The sequence below is a fragment of the Chlorocebus sabaeus genome, chromosome 3, assembly GCF_047675955.1.
Source record: "Chlorocebus sabaeus isolate Y175 chromosome 3, mChlSab1.0.hap1, whole genome shotgun sequence".
NCBI classification, from domain to species: Eukaryota; Metazoa; Chordata; class Mammalia; order Primates; family Cercopithecidae; genus Chlorocebus; species Chlorocebus sabaeus.
The window spans coordinates 5094625-5111325 of NC_132906.1; the positions used below are offsets into that span (position 1 = coordinate 5094625).

General features: G+C 40.9%; 1 protein-coding gene and 1 pseudogene across 3 annotated transcripts in view; one reads left to right on the forward strand and one right to left on the reverse strand.

Moving 5' to 3' along the window:
- ATP8A2 (ATPase phospholipid transporting 8A2) overlaps positions 1-16701 on the forward strand; it is a 636199-nt gene that overhangs the window by 275167 nt on the left and 344331 nt on the right. The window lies entirely within an intron of this gene.
- On the reverse strand, positions 5144-7035 carry LOC140710665 (cytochrome b-like; annotated as a pseudogene).

The following is a 16701-nucleotide window of genomic DNA, read 5'->3' on the forward strand; positions in this document are numbered from 1 at the left end:
CACTGGACCTAAAATGAATTAGTGAGTAATCCAATCTAGGGGTGAGAAATGATCCCTTGGCAACATTGTCTTTAGGCTGCAGATGGTCCTTGAAACTATTAGCCGGTGGATCTCAGCACCTGAAAGGTCTCAGGAAGCCTGGGTCTATGCTGAAGGTGTCTTTGGGTAAACTGTCATATTTGCATGCAGCATCCTTTTAGAATATCGACGAACTCTTTATATGCATGTATTATCTCATTTCCAAGCACCCTGTCAGTAAATGGATGGGTGGCATCAGCTCAAATGCAAAGGAAAGGGGTTCATCTTGAATGAAATAGCAGGAAGGGAGCAGGAGATGGATATCTGATGGCTGTCCTTCCCTGTGTGTTGTGCGAATGCCACTAGGCGATCATCTCAGGGCACCTGCACAGGCATCTCAAATGCAGTGTAGCGGCTCTGCGTGGCAGATTTGAGGACATTAAGGCTTACAGAAGGTTACTATCTTGGTCAAGATCACATACATGGGACATGGCAGAGCCAGGATTCAAATTCAGTTTTGAATAATTCCAAAGCCAATGCAGCACCTGAATGTGTAGGTTTAATCAAATTCAGCCTAATCCTTCTGAAAGTTAATTCAATGCAGGAGTGACTTTAGCATCAATATTAATTTAATTTTCTTTCTTATAAGTTATTTCAAGTTCACTGTTTCCCTACAGTTGGAATTGAACTTTTTCTTCAATTGCTCGGCAGATCTCATTTATGAGTTTGCAGATGGGAGAGGTATTTTTTTAAGTCAGCTTTGCAGTTAAAATGAACTAGAGTACAAATATCTCAATTTAACCTTCATACTTGATATAATAGTCACATGGCCTCATCATCCATCATCTTTTGTATGTCACCGAGGTGCATTGGGCCACTGGCTTTTATCCCATGATCTGTAGAGTTGCATCCCAGATTATCTGTTTCAAGGATCGCAGACCGGCCACTTTTTCTGAACTAGAATTCTCTTTATTCTAGACCTGTTATTTGGGTGATATATAGAGATGAAGCAATCTTCAACCTGATTACTATCTGGCTATAGAACTTTACTGTATCCCACAGTGTACAGGACTGCTTTGAGTTTTGCCTCTATTCTAGCCATTTGCTGAGAAGAAAGACATTTGTGGAGGTCTCCTCAACAGGAATTTTTATTAACCATAAGTGATTTAAAACCATTGTCAAACCTGTGACTTTTAAGAGTTACTATGGCAGAATGAGGGGAAAATATTCTGAAGTTTAATTAGAAACTATAGAAATTAGAGGGCCAGGCACAGTGGCTCATGTCTGTAATCCCAGCACTTTGGGAGGCCAAGGTAGGTGGATTGCTTGAACTCAGGAGTTTGAGACCAGCCTGGGCAACATGACGGAACCCCATCTCTACAAAAAAATACAAAAATTAGGCTGGTGTGGTGGCGGGCGCCTGTAATCCTAGCTCCTCGGGACCCTGAGGTGGGAGGATGGCCTGAGTCTGGGAGGGCAACAGAGCCAGACCTTGTCTCACAAAAACAAACAAAAACTGAAGAAATTAGAAGCTGACTAACGGCTGTGGTAATTTACTTTTTTCTAAGTAAAGATCTTTACCTACTTTACAAGAAAGATCTTTACTTACAATAAAATAAGTTACCTGTAAATGGCCTTAAATATTGATTAGTCTGTAAGAGAGAATATGAAATTAGCTAAAATGTAGCAATATTTGATTTCATCATTTCCTTCCTCACCCACGCCTCTTCTGGAGTAGTAGGCAGTCGGTCACATGATCCTGCCCCCCTTCAGCGACTGGACTGTGGCTGTTACTGTCAGGAGATGCCCGTCTGTGGGTCTGCTGATAGAAGTCTGAGATAGACTGGCTCAGAGACCAGCTGTGCCAGTAAGAACGCCATAAGAAACTGTTCAAGCCAGTGAGAGCAGTTGCCAGTGGGCAGTGGTTACTGGAGCTGGAATGCCAGGTGAAGCCTGATGGGTTTGGCTCTGATGGGTCTTGTGAATCCAAAACCAGGTAGCCAGAAGGAGCCACTTGATCAAGAAGACATAGAAAGATCTCCAGAGAGAAGCAGAGGTACCATCCAAGAGACGTGAAAAATTTGTCCACATCCCGATTGCTACGTGGATTCCTGAGACTTGGTTTTCGTTTTCTCCTGAGAATCTAGTGACCATATACCTTTTTCCTTGTGGTAACACGGGATGTAACTGATTTTCTTGAATGCGAGAGAGCTTTAACTGAAAGAAGATTGACACTCAAGACAAAATGAAATATTGCAAATAGTCAAGAAGATCTACGCTTGGGTCCAGAATGTTACAGAATTAAGAAAATAATTTTCTATGGCATCAGAGATTTTAAAAAGCCATTGAGACCAGGAGCAGTGTGGCTGTGAATCCTTCAGAGTCCAGAGGTACAAGGCAGCAGACATAACAAAGGCTGTGGCCAGCAACAAAGGCCGTGGCCAGCAGAGTTCCCGGTAGGTGGAGGTCCCTGTGCACAGTGTAGTGCAGCAGTGAACACAGGATTTTCCTTCACAGGGCAGGAAAACTGTTTCCTAATAAGCATTGGCATTCAGGTTAATAACCAGTTGATAGGATTATATCAACCTGTCTCTAAGTCAAAACAGATTATTCAACTTTTTTGAGTGGTATTTTAGAATCCATAGGTCAAAGGTGGGCATGGTGGCACACACCTGTGGTCCCAGTTACTTGGGAGGCTGAGGAAGGAGTGCTTGGGCTCAGGAGTTCAAGTCAGCCGGGGCAACGTAGGGAGATCCTGTCTCTAAAAATAAATATTAAAAAAGAACATGTAGATCAGAATTTGGATGACTTTTTTCCTCAGGTGCAGAGATGGTAGGGGCATACTTTCAATCCCTGGTATATGACTTTCTAGTCTGCTGAGCAATATGTGTGAAATGTGGCCAAGCATACGGGGCTTGTGTGGAAGAGTACTAATATGTGTTTGTATAGTTGTGCCTGTGCCAGGTAAGAGCCTCATCTGTACCTCCGTCTTAAATTCCAGAAGCCATGGATGCATACAATAAGCATATTGGATAGATTCTCTAACGCAGAACTTATTTGTTTTTATTATTATTATTATTTTAGAGATGGGAATCGTACTACATTGCTCAGGCTGGACTTCTGGGCTTAAGGAATCCTCCTGCCTCAGCCTCCTGGGTAGCTGGGACTACAGATGTACACCACCACTCCTGTCTCAGAGCTTGATTTTTAAGCCTTATATATATTTATAAAATACATTCAGGATATATTTTATAAAATAAATATATAAATATATATTTATAAAATATATATAACGCTTAAAAATTTAACGTTAAGAATGCTGTTTCTCCATTTTAGTTTCTATTGGCCAATGGAAAGGACATCAAGTGATTGTAGGCCAAATTTATAGAATGTTTGCCCAGGACAAGGCTGGTTTACTTTCATGTATTCAAGTATTGTCATTGTATGATTTAGTTATTTATACTCCCTGAGAAGGTGTTCCTTGGAGCATTTTAATTGTTGATTCTTAAGAATATTAGTTTTTATTAATTCACCATTTATTTATTTATTTTTATTTTTTATTTTTTTGAGACCGAATCTCGCTCTGTCGCCCAGGCTGGATTGCAGTGGCATGATCTCGGCTCACTGCAGCCTCTGCCTCCTGGTTCAAGTGATTCTCTTGCCTCAGCCTCCCAAGTAGCTGGGACTACAGGCACCTGCCACCATGCCCGACTAATTTTTGTGTGTGTGTGTATATATTATATATATATTTACATATAATATATATGATATATATACACATATACACATATGTGTGTGTGCGTGTGTATATTTATCACCATGTTGGCCAGGCTGGTCTTAAACTTCTGTACTCAGGTGATACACCCACCTCTCGGCCCCCAAAGTGCTGGGATTACAGGCATGAGCCGCCACACCCGGACAGAATATTAGTTTTTGAATTCATGATTCCAAGCTAAGCTTTGCTATTGGAAATATAGGAGTTAATTATGACAATTATCAGTTGATGTTGTGGGAGCTAAATGTGGGTATTTTTGGTGTTTTTCATTTTTCTGTTACATATGCTAAATTCTGAGTCTTTTGACAACATCAAAAGGCACTATGACAAACGCATGCACATTTATCTTGGCTTTCAGGGAGACTAGGTCAAGGGCGTAAAACTTCAAAATGGATTTGCGACTGAATTAAGGTTTTCTGAGTCAGAGATAAGGCTGAGATAGCCAAAACTACTTCTGCCATCTCTTTAGAAAAACTACTTTTATTCAGTCTAAAACACTCTCTACGCCGGTCTCTATTGGCTCGGGTCAATCGTATGGCCGCGGTGGCTGGCACGAAATTGACCAACCCTTGGTGTAGCATAGCTTGGTTAAACTTTCGTTTATTACTAAAGATTTGTCACTGCTGTTTCCCGTGGGGGTGTGGCTGAGCAAAGTGTTTTGAGCTGCATATGCGTGCTTGATACTCACTCCTCTTAGTCATGGTGATTTGTAGGGCGTCTTCACTGGAGCGGGAGGCTTGCATGTGTAATCTTGCTAAAGGTCAATAGAAAGGCCAGGACCAAACCTATTTGTCTATGGGATGTGTGAATCCATCTAGGCATTTTCAGTGTCTTGCTTTGGGGTGGGTTTAAGCTCCGTAGACGGGAAGGTAGATGTGAATGTAAGTGGTGTCTTTGGGGTTGTGGGGGGGGGGGAAGTTGGTGTGAAGGGTGGTTTGTGAGGTAAGTGAATATTAGTTGAGGGGTTGGTAGTTAAAGCATGCACACCTAAAAGATGAAAATGTAAGCTTTGGCCGGAGGAATAGGACTTTGTTTTTGGGGTTTGGCAAAGGGGGGTTTATGTGGAGGTCAGAGATGTGGGGGGGGTTTGATAAGGTTTTTTGCTTTTTTGTAGTGTTGTGGGGGTGGTGTTGTGGGTTGGTTGTTGTATGTCTTACAAGCATGAATTAAATAACACCTTATTGGTAGTCATGTGGGGCTAGGACATTGAACGTAGGTGCGATCAATAATGATATGGGTTGGGAATCAAAGGCAGGCTCATTCAGGACGGGATGTGGTGGCAGTCAGCATGCTGCAATGGTGTTGCGTGCAGACCAGAGATAAAAGATACCAAATGCATGGAGAGCTCCAGTGACTGGTTAATAGGGTGATAGACCCGTGATCCATCGAGATGTCTTATTTAAGGGGAACGTGTGGGCGATTTTGGTTGCTATGGCCCTGAGGTAAGAACCAGATGCCGGATACAGCTCATTCCTAGCTACCCCCACAGGTTATGGGCCCGGAGCGAGGAGAGTAGCACTCTTGTGCGGGATATTGATTTCACGGAGGATGGTGAGTAAGGGATTCCTAAGTGAGGGGGGTCATCCGTGGTGAGGAGAAAGGTTTATAATGAGTATGTGCTATGTCCGGTAAATAACATGATGTGTTATGTGTGGCTAACAGGTGCTTGTTCGGTTGGTATTCGTAGGTGGGGGGGATGGTATGGGTTTGGGTGGGCTGTGTAATGTTCTGTAGTTGAATTGTGTATGAGGGTCCTTGCTTGTGGATATGTTTTCTTAGGGGTTCTAGGTGAGTGTGTAATGGTATGTATTATGTACAATCAAGCATATATAGTACTATATATTATACATGTTGGCTAGCAGTAATGCACGAATTACATAATATATCTAATGTAGGGGTACTTAAGTTGTACTGTAGAGTTTGTGCAATATAAAATACAGAAAGTAGTTTAAGCTAGAATGCCAGTTTTGGGTGTTGGTGGTGAAGTCAAGTGCTTTCTTTCTGAGTTGTCCTAGGGGCTATAAGTCTCATTTCTAGTTTACAAGACTAGTGTATTAGTTTAGACTACAAGGGCAGGTTCATTTGAGTAAATTGTTTTCGATCAAGGAGGTTAGTGGTATTAGGATTAGAATTGTGGTGAAGTATATTATGGATGCTATTTGACCAATAAAAATGAAGGGTTGGCTTACTGGTTGGCTTCCGATCCAGGTGAGGGTCAGTAGGGTTGTAACTAGGAGTCAGAATAGGAATTGGCTAAGTGGACGGAATACTATGCTTTGTTGTTTGGAGTTATGAAGTGTGGGGATGATAGCTAAGATGAGGATTGATAGGAAGAGTGCTAGTATGCCCCCTAGTTTATTAGGAACGGATCGTAGAATTGCGTATGCAAATAGGAAGTACCATTCTGGTTTGATATGTGGAGGGGTATTTAGTGGATCGGCTGGGGTGTAGTTGTCTGGGTCGTTTAGGAGGTCGGGTGAGAGTAGTGTTAGTGTCGTTAGGATGAAGAGGAGGAGGATTAGGCCTAGGATATCCTTAATTGTGTAATAGGGGTGGAAGGTGATTTTGTCTGAGTCTGATGAAATTCCGCAGGGATTGTTTGATCCTGTTTCGTGTAGAAACAGTAGATGGACGGTTGTAAGAGCGGTAATAATGAAAGGTAGAATAAAGTGTAGGGTGAAGAATCGTGAAAGGGTGGGGTTACCAATGGAGTACCCACCTCAGACTCATTGGACAAGGTCGGCCCCGATATATGGAATTGCTGATAATAGGTTTGTGATTACTGTTGCCCCTCAGAATGATATTTGGCCCCATGGGAGCACGTAGCCTATAAAGGCTGTTGCTATAGTTAAGAATAGAAGCATAATGCCAGTGTTTCAGGTTTTTAGGAGAAGGAATGAGCCATAGTAAAGGCCTCGACCTACGTGTAGGAAGAGGCAGATGAAGAATATGGAGGCGCCGTTGGCGTGGAGGTAGCGAATGATTCAGCCGTGGTTTACGTCTCGGGTGATATGTGCGATTGAGGAGAAGGCAGAAGAGGCGTCTGGCGAGTAATGTATTGCCAAGAATAGGCCTGTGATGATCTGTAGAATTAGGCAGAATGCGAGGAGTGAGCCGAAGTTTCATCATGTGGAAATATTGGATGGGGTTGGTAGGTCAATGAGGGAGTGGTTAATTATTTTTATAATTGAGTTGGATTTACGTATTGGGGTCATTAGTGTTTTTGTAGTTGAAGTACAACGGTGGTTTTTCATATCATTGGTTATGGTTAGAGTCCATGCGGAAGCAATGACATATATTTTATTTGCGTTGAGTGTATTATTGGTTATGGGGTTTGTTGGATTTTCTTCTAAGCCTTCTCCTATTTGTGGGGGCCTAGCGTTGGTTGTTAGTGGTGTGGTTGGTTGTTATAAGAAATAAGTGTGGTTGTTTTCATTTTTACCATAAGCAGAATGAAAACAAAATTAGAAATTAGAAGTCATTACTTTTTTTTTTTCCCAGCTTACTTTTTGTTATTGAGGTAAAAATTACGTAACATAAAACTAACCATTTAGAGTGAACAATTCAGTATATTTAGTACATTCATAATGTTGTGCAACCACCACTTCTATCTAGTTCCAAAACAATTTTCATTACTCCAAAATTAAAATCCTGTACCCATTAAACAGTAACTCAACCCTTTCCCCTCAAAATCACCAGTCTGCTTTCTGCTTTATGGATTTACCCACTCTGATTATTTCATGTAAATAGAATCACACAGTATGTGCCATTGTTTAGATATAGTTTGTTTGCCTCTACCAAAACTCATGTTGAAATTTGATCTGCAGCATGGCAGTATTGGGAAGTGGAGCCTACTGGGAGGTGTTTGGGTTATGGGAGTGGATCCTTCATAAATGTCTTGGTACTGTTCTCCCAGTAGTGAGTGAGTTCTCATTTTTAGGAGAATGGATTAATTTTCATGAGAAAGGATTAGTTCTCATGAGTGTCAATTGTTAACTCCCTTAAGACACCTTTTGTGTTTCCCTCTTTTTGCACATATCTGTTTCCACTTTGACCTTCTCTCCCACTCTCCATCTCATGTTGTGATGCAGCATGAAAGCCCTTGCCAGATGCTGAGGACATGTCCTTGACCTCCTCAGTCTACAGAACTGTGACCTAAATAAACCTCTTTCCTTTATAAATTACCCAGTCTTAGATATTCTTTAACAGCAATACAAAATGGACTAAGACAATTTGTAACCTTTTATGCCTGGCTGCTTTCACTTAACATCTAATATTGCCTTCTATTGTGTTTGATTTCTTTTTTTCTAGTGTACTTTTTTGATTCCCTTTTCACTGCTTTTTCTGTATACTTTTTAGTCATTTTCTTACTGATTTACCATGAGTATTACAATTAATATTGTAAGTTTATAACATTCTAGTTTGAAATGGTGCCAGTGTAGCTTCAATAGCATATAAGAACCCTGCTGCTATATAGCTCTGTTCCCCCTTTATGTTATTTTCACAATTTTATCTTTGTATATTGTATTAATATAGATTTATAGTTATTGTTTTATGCACGAGTCTTTTAAATCATCTGGGACAAAGAAGTGATACAACCACAAAATACAGAAATAATGAATTTTATGTTTACCTATGGTTACCTTTACCTGTGATTGTTATTTCTTCATAGAGCTTTGAGTTCCTGTGAAATATCCTTTCCTTTCAGTCTGAAGTATTTCTCTTTAGCATGTCTCGTAGGGCAGAAGTAGCTCCTTCAGCTGCTGTATATCTGGGAATGTCTTCATTTCTCCTTCGTCTTAGTAATTTTGCCAAGCATAGGATTTTTGGTTAAGTTTTTTTTTTCTTTCAGCTTTTTAAATATTTTACCCCATTGTGTTCTGGCCTCCATGGTTTCTGATGAGAAATTGGCAGTCGATTTTATTAGGATTGCTTGTATATAATAAGTTGCTTCTTTCTTACTGTTTTCAAGATTCTCTCTCTTGTTATTGGTGTTTGACAGTTTGAGTATAATATGTCTCAGCATAGATCTCTGAGTTTATACTACTTGGAGTTTGTTGAGCTTTGTGGATATGTAGATTCATGTCTTTCATCAAATTTGGGAGTTTTCAGTTATAATTTATTCAGATATTCATCTGGCTCTTTATCTCTCTGTTTTGCTTCTGGAACTCCCATTTGCATATGTTGGTATGCTTGATAGTATACCACAGGTCCCTAAGGCTCTGCTTATTCTTCTTTTTTCTTTCTACTTCTCAGTATAATTTAACAGTATATAAAATACGCATAGGAATATCTTCACATTTGCTGAGTCTTTCTTCTGCCTGCTCAGTTCTGCTATTGAACCTCTTTAGTGAATTTTTTACTTCAGTTACACTTTTCAATTTGAGAATTTCTATTTAATTCCTTTTTATAATTTCTATCTCTTTACTGATATTATTTGCTTATACATTGCTTTCTTTATTTCCTCTACTTTTTTTGTCCATATTTCCTTTTCCATTTAAGACAGTTAATTTAAAGTCATTGTCTAGTAAGCCCAGTGTTTGAGCTTCTTGGGGAATGGTTTATGTCAATTTATTTTTTTCCTATGAATGGGACATACTTTCCTGTTTTCTGGTATGCCTTGTGATTTTATTTTTGAAAACTAGTTGTTTTGAATATTGTTATGTGGTATCTCTGGAGATCAGATTCTCTCCCCTAACCAGGATCTATTATTGTTTACTGTTGAGGGTTGCCATCTGGTTAGTGATTTTTCCAAAGACTGCATTCTTTACTGTGTATCATTACTGAAGCCTCTGTTCTGTTGACATGTGGTTACTGACATTTCTATTTTGTTATCTCACTGGTCAGCCAGTTACGTGACAGAGGATTAAATGTCTGGAACCAAAAAGAAAAAAAAAAAAAACACCAAACTTTTTTCTAGTCTTTGCAACTTAGTTCTGACCTAAATCATTCCCTCAATGCTAAACCAGGTCACCCATGACTCTGCCTTCACCTTCACCTCCCACTGTGCAGAACCCACAGACCCACCAGTGGGTCAAACCTATGGTCCTCTCAGGTCTTCTCTGAGCATGTGGCATGCCGTCCTAGGCATGTATTTTTCACCCTAGCTTCCACAGCATATACATTTTTTATTCCTTCTAGAAACTTCCTTCATAGCCTCTGCCTTTCCTGCCTTTTGGTCTGTCTGTTGCTTGCCCATCCATTGTCCCAGGCATAGGTAGTGTGCATCTTTAAATCTTTCAACAGATGCCACTGCTACCTGAAACGCCACTGCAGCCCAAGGGAGCAGGAATGAAGCAAGTATCAGCCTCTGTACAGCCCCTCAGGGAACCACCAGGCAAGTCAAAATACATACCTGCAGTATTTTAAGAATGAGGTTTACTTTAGCTCCCTGACACCAGCAAGCCACACTAGGAGGGCAGGCCACCATCCCCGTGGTGGGCAAGTGAGAGAAAAGACCCCAATGCTTTCTTACTCAAATCCAGCTGCATTTTTCTTCATTCAGCGTACTCCTTACTATCATAGGTGTTTAATTAACTCTTAGAGTTCTGAAAAAGCTGGTTGTGTCAGTATTTGTTAGCTTACTCATTATTTTAGTTCAGGGACCACTCGTTTGAGTGCCCTACTCCACCATTTTGTATGATGTCATTTGGTGATTCCTTCGATGTCATTTGGTAATTCCTTCTGAAGGAAGATAGTCCCACTGCATAGAAATCTAAGTATGAATATTTTCAGTGAAACACGCTGTTATTCAGGCAGCCTTTTCTGCCTGGGGTTATTGAATCAGACATTCTGTAGTCTTTTGCCCTGGTGTTGAGCCCTGGGAGCTGGATGGTGTCTGAAATGAGTTGTTCTCGTCCTCTTCCCTCTCGCTGCAGGTTCCCTCTCTGAATTTCCTGGCATAATGCCCTGCTGTCTTAAATGTTTACTAATATTTGCTAAATAAATGATTATTTCAGTTTAGCTATATAAGGTGAAAATGGTTTCCCATTTTCAGAAGAATGGTTTACTACCTTTTGACTGGCACACCTATATAGCTAACACAAATGTGATTTAAAATTTAAATGAATTTGCAGAGCCTGAAAGATCCTCTTCTTTGACTACCCAGGAGAAAAACAGGGAGCAACACGTTATGTCTTAGAGGATGTTCCTCCCGATGCCTTAATTAGAAACTTGTAGATTACGTGCAGTCCAGCTGTGTGCTCATTTGCATCGTTTAGTCTAAAGGCTTTACCTAGAGAGTCACAACTTGATTGTTGTCCAGCTCACCCTGGGTCACTACCACTGCAAGCTTGACCTATATGTGAAATCATGATGCCGGTTCCTCATCAATTTCACGACTTAAAACTTTGTTTACTTCATTTATTCTTGTTGGCAGTTCTGTTAAGTGTCTTGCTTCAGCTATGTCTGCAGGCTCTGGACAGGTATAGTGGAGCAGCATACTATTTTGCCTACTGGGGGACACTGTAGGTCATAGAGTCCACCTTGGATGGGTATCAACTAGAAGTTAGTGTCTGCCTGCCTGCCTGTCTCTCATATGTTTGTTTGGGGGTGGGCCTATCTGTATATATGCTTTTGTCTTATTTGAAGATTCCAGTTTTTTTTCATAGAGAGGCAGTAACAGAGACCCAAGGATGTTCTGACGCCCTTTCAACTTTTCCTTGTAAGACACCATAGAGAAGGTCTCTTAGGTCTTTTGTTTTTTCAGACTGTGGCATTATCAGCTTTTCTCCAAAGTTCTGGCTGCCTCTCGCAACGTCACTGCAATGTGTTGTCATGCTGGCAGAGTCTTTCCATTTCTCTTTGGGGCAGGAATGGAGGCAGGAAGATATTCTTTTCTAGCACGTTTGGCAAGGGGAGTTCAATTCAAAACTCTAAGGAATTGGTTTTTTGAATCTGTACCACCTTTGTTCTTTTTTTTTTTTTTAAGGACATTTAATTTTTCTCAAGTCCAAACTTCTCATTCTGGCTGCTATTTATTTTCTTCATTCTCTAAATTTATTCTGTCAGCGTTTCTGAAGCTGCCTTTGCCGGTTGCCAGGCACTGGCTTTACTCCTTTTGGAGTAAAGATGAGTCTGACCCCAGGGTAGGATCGAAATCTGTACCTGTAGGTCCCATTTCTGGCTTTTTGAGCTAATATAGTCGATGTAATTTCCCTTACATATGATAGCGATTAAAACATTTTAAGACTGTGAACATGCTTATTTAAGACCGGAAGAGACTGGGTCACAGAGGAAGAAGGAGGCAATTACAGAGTGGGAGTGGGCAGGCTTCGGTGGTTTGGAGACTTCGGGAGACATGAATAATATAAGGGATTGGTGGAAAAGAAGGAGGGAGCAGGGTGGAGACAAGAACCTTTGGTCAGCTTGTAGTTTTTAGGGTCAGTATTCTCTGGAAATAATCTCTCCAGCTTCTTCAGAACAAAAACATGAATAGTGTATTAGATTAAAAATCACAGGACTCCCAGGCTAGCACTGACTCTCCATTCAACCCTGCTTCTTTCCTACCATGATGGACACGGCAAGGAGAGAGGAGGGACAGAATGCTTTCTCCTCCACCTCTCACTGTTCCTGTGATTTTCAGACTGTACTATTAGTAGAGTTCTGCAGATACTATAATAGCAAATACTGATGATCTTCTCTAAATGTACGTGGAATTCTATTTGATGATTCTTGTTTAATGCCACAGAGATTTTGGATAGGATACAAGAAGATTACCCATGATGTGGCAAATGAGACCAGTTGGGGTAGCTACAAGGCAGTGACTCTGACTTCTGTGTACTGCACAGGAAGCTGAGTCTCCTTACTCTCCTCCTGTCTTGTGTGATACCAACGTAATTACAGAAATAGAAGTAAAAAATATTTTAACAAATGTGGTACTGGAAAATCATACAGCCCTACTGGCTAATTTTCCTTAATTTCATGATGTTTTACAAATTGGCATTTTTTGCTCCCTGTCTACCCTGACTCGTTTCTCTACGAAGCTTACTTTTTCCTACCCTAAACACAGATCTGATCATAATCTTCCATGTATCCCACCCAAACAGCTATTGGTGAGTAGGAAAAATGGTTTAGGCTGATAAAGAATGATTCACAGCAATGAAAGGAAAGCCAGCCACTGAAGTAACTTATAAAACGAATCCAGTAATTCAGATGTATTTATAATTTTATTTGTCTGTGTGGTCCTAGTTAGACTTGGCTCTGCACAGGGAAAGGAGGGTGAAAAAGAAACAATTTTAGGGGAAAAAGTGAAAGATGGTACAAAAATTTGGTGAAAATTACATAGCCCATATGCCGCTTTGTCATCATTAAGCTGATGTTTTCAACAAGCTGTTTTTTGTGGTTCAGCAGAGGAAACTCGGCAGTGTGACTGCAGTCATGGAATCCTATCTGGCTTTGGTTCCACCGTGGCTACATCCTGCCATAAACGGAGACTTCGGGAAGGTCTAGGAAATGTTGTGGCGTTAGTGTCTTCAGTTAAAAGCCAACCATTCAAGGTCGTCTGGCCCAAAGTAACGTTTCCACACTGAGAGAAGCCACCCAGCCTCTGTCTCTGTTTAGGCTAGTGTGAACAAATTCATCCTGGCCATGTTGTCTTACCAGACCTCCTACGAGGATCCAGGTGTGTCCCCCAAAAAGCTAAATCTTTTCTGTAAGGACCTTTGGCTCTCTTAGCTGCTTTATTTTTTGTCTTCAACCATGTATGAGAGTGAGTGTGCAAAACAGGCTTTTTAATAAATTATGCATCCTTGAATAATAGATCGTTTCCATTCCAGTTAGCTTTAGGCCCCCAAACAGATCATTAGGTCTCTGGAATTGGCTGAGAGAAGCTGGCTTTTATGTCTCTGATGCCTCTCGGCCCATCCTTTTCAGCAAGAGAGGATTAGAATGGATTCACTGGAAGGGCTGCGGGGAAGTGGTGTATTTAGCGCTTTGCAGTGCCTGCCACAGACTCGAGTGTCAAATTCCTCCTTTCTCTAAAGAGCATAGAATTCCCCTCAGACTTGGAGAGCTAAATGCAATTGAAACATTGAGGGAAAGAATGTTCCTTGGCACATTCTCCCCATCCCCAGATCCTCAACAGTGCATTTCCTCCAGTGTAGTGACTATTAGGAGTGCGAAACCTGAATACTTTTTTTTCTTTTTTTTTTTTTTTTTTGAGATGGAGTCTCACTGTCTTGTCCAGGCTAGAGTGCAGTGGCGTGATCTCGGCCCACTGCAAGCTCACGCCACTCTCCTGCCTCAGCCTCCCGAGTAGCTGGGACTACATCGCCGGCCGCCACGCCTGGCTGATTTTTTGTATTTTTAGTAGAGACGGGTTCCACTGTGTTAGCCAGGATGGTCTCGATCTCCTGACCTCGTGATCCACCCGCCTCGGCCTCCCAAAGTGGTGGGATTACAGGCGTGAGCCACCGCGCCTGGCCAAAGCCTGAATACTTTTTCAAAATTAGAATGACCACAGTAGCAAATAGGACAGAATGGGAGTGGTATTGAAGTAAGAATTTGCTTATAGGATTAAACCAAGTCCAAATTATTTCTCACTCGCCTTCAAAAGATAATTTTGAACTTTTGAACATATCAGATTTGCCGGTCATGCCACTGAGTAGTTTGAAAGCGAATTTCAGTCACCAAATGAACGTAAGTCTAGAAGGACCCTTGACTTCTTTCTGTTGTCTGTTTTAATGGGTGCATTCTGGAACCAAATGAGAGTCTTCCTGCTCTTTCTTTTACCCTTTGTCCCTAAGTTTCAGTTGCTTGTCTGAGTGTTCGGCTAGATTGTTCGCCTTTTGTAAAGCTGAGTATATGAAACAGACATGGTGGAGCCTTGGGTCCCTCATAGTGCAGAATTTTTGGAATGGCAGCAATGTTACCTCTATAGTGTCCGCTTTGTTCTTTAGATTTGCGTTGCATGACCCGTAACACCAGGTGGAGGAAACCATGTTGAATTTCTCTGGGGGCCACTCCTCAGCAGTTGTCAATCTGTAAGTGCTTAAAAATGTCTAGCATTCTTCCTTTCCAGAGGGCATCCTGTGTTTACACATTTACGCAGTGGAAATCAGGCCTGGTGGCTAGAGGAGTTGTAGAACGGGACAGACAGAATCAAATCAGGCCTGGTGTAGAGGTGTACCTTGGGAAATACCTCCAGTTGTTTTCAGACACTTGCAAATATGCATAAGTTTTATCAAATAGCTTTTTATTTTCATATTTTGGGAAATGAGATAACACAACTTTTTCTGGTGAATATCTTTTGTTCTTTTAACAGAATGTGAAACCATTACACTCTAAGTAGCAAGAAACGAATATCACATACACGTGTTCTGAAAGATATGGGCTTTAATTTTGTTGGGATTAGTGCATTTCGGAGAGGGAACATGTTTGGAAGAGTCTTGAAAATACTCTCCTGGGTTGTGCCGGTGTTCACGGGTTGGACAAGCTCACCTTTGACAGGCAGGTTTGGATGCTGCTGATGGAGTTATAGAGAGGGCTTTGCATGCGAAGAAAACATTTTTAGTTGAAATGCCGCAATTCTTTCCCTCTTTGATTCATGTTATAGAAATCAAATTAACATAATTAAATTATGTATATTTTTACAATCATATATTAATAGAAACGAAAAATACTCGAGGTATTGGAGGCCCCAAATATCCTGACTTGATCATTACCTATTCTATGCATGTCAAAAATACTTACACGTATCCCATAAGTGTGTAAAATACTGTATCTTAGTAACAGAAAAACAAATTATATATGTATATTTTAAGAATCAGTAGTGCCTTGAAGGATAAATATTCTGATAGGTAGGCAGTGATTAGCTGCAAATGATCTGGTTGGTGGTCTGGGTCAGAAAATTGGAATTTCAAATTAGAGAATATGTTTCTGACTTGACATCATAAGCATAGATGTCTTTAAAATGCTTTAAATATTCACAGGCATTTGGGGGAAGAATGAGCTAGATTCTTTCTTCCCTCATCTAGCTCAGATATTTCTACGTTTGCTATCCTCAGTACATCTTATCTCAGTAGCTCTTTCCCCGGCTTGAGTTGTCCTGGAAAGGTGCAGACCTTGTGGGAGGTGGAGGATGGCAGGGAAATAAGAGGTCATCTCAGGGGTCTGCAGAAGGGTGACATCTAATTGAGTTCTGAGACCACACATGAACTCTGCCTCAGGACATTGCAGTCATTGTCCTGGCCACACACTTTATTGCAAGTGAGTGCCTCACACTACCCAACCAGCTCAACCAGCTTCACTATGCCTCACCAGAAAGCTCTTATTCTACCTGTGCCAAAGTAAAAAAAAGTTGAAGTTTGCCAAGTGGAAAGGAAGAGACAGACAACATATTAAGTTATTTTTTTTTAAATTTTTATATATCCCTTCTGGAAACTGTTTTTGTGTTTGACTTGATGAAAGTATACGTGTGTACTTGTATGCATGTTATAGAAAACTCTAGCAGAGAATGCAGGCCAGTATTCTCTGTAGTCGAATAAAATCTCTTGTTGCTAGAGTTATTCAGCAGGGAACTCCCAATTTGACAAGTTAAAACTCCTAAACAAAAAGGTGTCTTATGTTTTGTAGTCTTGTTCTTTTGAAGGGATTTAGGAAACCTCCAACTTCTTTTTTTGTTTTTCTTTTCCTAGTGCCTTTGTTATAGGGAAGAGGAGTTTTTCTTTTCCTTTCCTTTCCAGAGGAAGGGAAATCTCTGGGCCAGATCATTGCCTGGGACAGGATTCTCTTGCTAAATGCCCTGCACACCATCTTCCATCCCTACTGCAGCAGACTCGCCTTTTTAAAACTCTTCTGTTGTGGCATCAGCTTAGTCTAGAAGTCTGCTGCCCACTGTGGTCTCTCCTAGCCACATGGGGCTGTTTAAAATCACATTAATTAATGTTAAATAAAATCAAGGTTTTAGT